At 43.3% G+C, this 5,418-nt stretch overlaps 1 pseudogene; it reads right to left on the bottom strand.

Moving 5' to 3' along the window:
- The window catches only part of LOC125536612, a 5,067-nt pseudogene extending 2,590 nt beyond the window's left edge, over positions 1-2,477 (bottom strand).
- Positions 2,478-5,418: the final 2,941 nt, after the last annotated feature.

Here is a 5,418-nt window from a genome sequence, read left to right as displayed (position 1 = left end):
TACCTATTTCTAGATTGATTGATGTTCAATGGAGGGAAACTTGCCATTCCTTCTTTCCTTTGAAATTGTACATTTTTTTGATTCTGAACTAATTGTATCCTTTTTGTTCCCATCGAGCTTTCTTGCCTAGTGACTAAGGATTTTCACACTTGTTGTGTCTATAAAAGATTTTCTCATAAAACACTAACAGAAGTGTTAGAGGGATTCACTTTCGATAAGAATCCAAAAGCAAGTTCCCTATACTACCTTCTTTCCCTCCTCTGTTTCTGTCTTTAAGAGGCAGTGCATCCGGCAGGAATCGAACCTACTTTTTGACCCATTTTGCCTTTCTAGGTTGGTGGGCGCTTTCACCATTCAGCCATGGATGCTTTAGCGAGTGAACTAGGTTTTTATTTGAGAGCGAACTAGGTTTTTAGTGGTATTCCTTCTCGAGCTTCTATTTCTTCCGTTAAGGGAGATTCGGGAAAAGATGGAATAGGAAGACGTGTTTCCAGAACGAACAAGATACGGGTAGAGAAGGGGAAGTTAGCAAAGTTAGACAAGATTGGAATGGGCATAGGAACATGTATTGATGTACCAGATCGGCTAATGCTCCCAGGTTGATGCGATGTATTCCACCAGTTGACTGGAGACTTTATTATTGGTATATCGATCGGTCCAGCACGGATTGAAATAGGAGCCGGTTCGACAGGAAGCTTTTGAAAACGCAGTGCACCCAGGTAAATAAGGAACAAGATGAATACAGAAGTTAAACGAGCATCCCACACCCGAAAGGTACCCCACATAGGCCTTCCCCGAAACCCCCAGTCACTAACGTAAACAAAGTAGAAAAAGCACCAATTTCTGTACCGGTTCCGGAAGAGCAAAGAAAAAGGGGATGTTTTGTTAATGGGAACAAGGAACTGTTTATAGCTGTCGCGATATAAATAACTATACTCATCCGAGCCGCAGGAACATGTACATACGAAATACGAGAATTTCCACCTTGTTGAAGATCTGGTGGTGCTACCCGAAGACTTAAATGAATAGCCATCGCTGTTAAGAACAACCGAGATCCAATGAGAATTTGCGCGTAGCTTTTTGTCTTTGACATAAAAAAATAAGGTTGTAATAACGAAACTGACATTTTATTTTCCTTGCCTTGCAAGTGGAACAAGAAAGACTATATAGTTATTTTGATTCTATAAACAATCAAAGGATTTCGCATGCTTTCCATGGAATGACGGAATTCCCCTTGCTTAGTTTTCGCTCCGCTCGTGCGTGGCACTCCTTGCTTGCGGAGCGGCATATCGGAAAAAGAAGGATTGACTTTCTATACGGGCCCGTCCCCTCTTACCCCTAACTAACAATTATGCTGCTCTCGCCTTTTTGTAATCTTATCTTTCAAAAATGCACTACTAATTTTTACGGCCTCCTTAGTCACCCTATCCACTCTCGTCCTGTTTTCGGGTTCCCTTTCAGGGGATGAGGATATTTCGATGATTTCTCCCTCCGTAGGTGGAAAACGCGTGGGTGAGTAGAGTCTGTGCTTTGCTTTTGGGGGCACCGGCAAGAAGCTTCTCGGCCACCCTACTCTGACTTGATTAGCTACTAGTAACTAGGATCGTTCAAACAGTCAGTCAGCAATGCGTACTTCTTTCCTAGTTGAGTGGATCTGCGTAGCAGAGCCCAATCTTCTACCACAAGCTCTGACCTGACTTGTTGTACTTGATTCACCCACGTAAATAGACAACTTGGATAATAAAAGTCATCCCATAAAAGAGAAGTGAGTCCGCATGTCGGCAAATGATTTGGAATTGAAACTGGCTACAGAGGAAACCGAAGCCCTAACTCCCCATTCTTTCTATCTTACATCGCCATCGAGCCCTGGCTGTAGAGTCACTGGTTTCTAATCGCAATGGATTTATGTTTTCTTTGGCTTTTCCATTCGCTTCGTTCAACCCTGATCTGGATAGATAGCTCGGCTTCTATTAGCTGAGAATGGTTTTGTCAAGGAAAGGTTTCGCTATACAACAACAATGAACTCACTTCTGATCAAATTGGATTGGATTGGATGAATCGGTAATCTTTCTCTGTCTTGTGAGAGAGAGTCACTTGCTGTATTGAGAGCGGGCGGGTGACATGCATTAAGCGAAATCAGTTGTTATGTTTTTGATCTTATTTGCGCGAGAAGACCCTTGACTGAGGAGACGTGTTTGGCTTGGATGATGCCGCTATGCTCCTATTCACTTTCAGAGACCGCTCTGAGTTTGCCGGTTTTGCGGCAACCCTTTCACTAAGAACATTTTAGCCATTAACGAAATGCCACTATTCCACAATGCTTCTTTGATTTATGTGTAGAAGCGGTAGTAGTGAAGAAAATGGAGGGAGAAGAAAGAAAGCGATGTGACACGAGAATAGATCACATCCGGCAGCCAGCCATGCCATTAGATAGATCCGCTCTGAGTCTTCTGCAGGATGAGATCCTCTTGGTCTTGTGATAGGGGCTTGAGGAGGAAGAAGAGGGGATTTCTGAAAAAAAAGAATGAATCTCCTTATTTATAGGGAACAGGATGTGTGACTTCCTCAAACGAAACGAATGTGGCTTTCGTGATAAGGCAAATCCTTCGTTCGGTACAATCAACATATTGAATCTATGCTCGCTTGGCTCGGTGCTGAATGAACTCCTTCATTGATTCCGGGCTGCTCGTAGGGGGACTGTGAAAGCAAGCGTAGGAGATCAAAATGTGAGTCGAGTCCGATGGGTAAAAAGGGGAAGCAGGAAAGGGTTCTGATGTGAATTCTTCTGGTTTGTATATCTATCTCAGCCCTTGCTTGAAAACCTCAAAATTGACTTGCATCTTCCCTTATCACACTACACTTTCTCTTCCTTATTCCATTTCACTGAGCTAAGCAACACTTTTTCACGTATTCACCCGAGATATTATAGAAATTGGTCATATTGATCTGTTGTCTTGTTCTCGATAGGAACTTGCTGCTGTCTTGGTTGGTTTGAGAGCAGGCACTGTCTATATATCCAAAACCGGAGGAGAGTTTGGGTTTGGATCACACACGATCGGAGATTTTGGATTGAGATGGATGGTTGTGCTTGAAGTTACGAGTCGGGTAATGCTAAGTTGAATTGGCTGATCCGTTTCATCCTATTTCGGCACTCTTTAGAGGCTATCGCTCGTTTACCGCAGATCTCTATCCCACAGCTGGCTAATAAAATCGCCTTGGCGATGTGTCAAGTCCTTTCAGTCAGAGTTCAACTCTTCAGCGAAAGTGAAAAATCTACGGTCTTCCATCCGCGGAGGTAGCCATGGACTCCATAGTATATGTTGGTAGCTAGCGTACAGGCTTGATGTGAGGGGGGGTTGTTACCTATTCTATTCCCTTGCTTGGATAAAAACACCCATCTTTCCGTACGAAAGACACGCAACTAGAGCAACTTGATATTACGTATGTAGACCTGGCCTCCCTCAATAATAGCTGGCTCACCCGATTGACGATTTTCAAAGATCTACGCCAAGCGCCTCGAAGCGGGGATCCACTTTTTACTACTTTAGAAAGTGAGAAGCCTTTGGCTTGATTTCTTCTATGGCTTCTTTATGTTTACCCACGCCGCGGCTATTCAATAAAAGGATTGGTAGTTAGTTGCCTCACCCTATTGGTTGTTGGTTTTCTTTCTCCTCTGCGTTCGTGAAAAGCTAGTATGCTCGCGGAAATCGTCTAAAGGAAACTACTCGCTAACTCGCTAACAAGACGGACTTCTTCCTCTGGCTCTGCCAGGCTATGCTGCTCGCCTAAATCGGTATCAATAACTTCTATCGTACTTCGACCTCTCATTGGAATGATAAGTTGGCTACGACGAACCAATAAGTTTCTCTTCTTGTCACCTTCTTTAAGCCTTTCCTTCCGCTTCCATCGAGAAATATATATAGATAAGCTTGGAGAAGCGATTAAGGTGTTTCCACTCTTAGGTTGTTCAATATGCGAAGACCGTGTCAATCACTACACCAGTGATACGAAAAGCAAGCATTCTTCTCCAGCTGACGTACCGACGCCTCACTACTACTTAATTAGTGAAAGATACGTTGGGATGTTTTCAATTCTCCATCAAGAGGCGGGCAACTATCTCTTTTAACACTAGACTTCGGATCGCCTTCCTACTGGTTTTCTTCTCGGTCTCCCCAACTAGGGGAAACCTCAAAGAAAACAACAGAGCAACACCTATCTTTTTTCTTTAAGCACTGAACATCCGGATCCCCTTCCGACTTGCTTTTCCGGGCACAGGTCTTTCTAACAACTGGAACTCGTCTCCCTTTTCCTGATTCGCATCTTCTTCGGCTTTTGCTACGGTCTGTTCCTTCCTTCAGCCAGTCCTTCCTTCAAGATTTTTGCCTGCGGATCTCTCTCTTCAAAACATATATATCTTTCGGCGCCAGTCTTTCCTGCCTTACCTTAACCCCGCTTTCACGTGGCGAATCGGTATGAGGTTTCAGTGATCACTTTACGGTATTCTTTAAGCTTTCTTGGTGACCGGACAGAGTGAGAACTGCTCAGCTTGCTTTCTTTCCCTAGCACACACTTAGTAGATAGTAGGCACAGGTCCGCTAAGAGCTCATCAAACTTGACTTGTAGAGTGAGACCTGTGCTTGATATGGTTCATTTCAGTGCTCTTTCTCTCGGTATCGTTCACCACATGCCTGTGATCGATCTCTCTCAAGCTAGGTTTGGTATCGGTATCGGTGAAGTCCGTCATTGAATTGAAGTGGTAGAGTGTTAAGTGGGCGTACGGTCTATGTATTTCCTATCAGTGGCATTAGTTCCTTTTCATTCTCTAGATAGATGGGCAGAACAAGCTTCTCTTTATATTCTATTCTAGAAAGGATCAATTAGATTCTCATCTCCTATTTGTTTGAGCCATTCATTATAGTGGTGGTGCCGGGAAGGCAGATTAGCGCTCTAGTCCTTTTGAGTAAGGAATTGTAGCATGGGCAGGCAATCTCTTTGATTGATTCCCCTCCAGGAATTACTTGAATTAATTAGCCGGCCCACGGAATGAAATATCGAACTTAACCTATAAATAACTAGTATCTCAAAAACCAAATAAAAGGCTTTCTTTTAAGCTTGTTAATGGAATTCCACAGGAGTCAAGCGCTAGCAAAGAAGAATTGGAAATCAGTCGCTTCCCTTCTGGACTCAAGTCAGCAGAAGAGTGAACTTCATATTAATAGGTAAATCCTACATCAAGCGTAAAGGAAGTATAGTACACTTATTTGGATTCGTCGTGAAACAAAGCTATTGTCTGGTTTCTGGTCCTGGGTGGATTATTTCTTATCATATTGTGAGGCGGATCATAAGATTGCAAATTAGGCGGATCATAAGTAGATGCTATTTTACAAGGGTGGGCTTTAGCTGAGAATCAAAAGTACG

Source organism: Triticum urartu, chromosome 2 (genome assembly GCF_003073215.2).
Source record: "Triticum urartu cultivar G1812 chromosome 2, Tu2.1, whole genome shotgun sequence".
In the NCBI taxonomy this organism is placed as follows: domain Eukaryota; kingdom Viridiplantae; phylum Streptophyta; class Magnoliopsida; order Poales; family Poaceae; genus Triticum; species Triticum urartu.
Note: the sequence above shows the minus strand (reverse complement) of the source record. Positions and strands in the feature narration are given on the sequence as shown.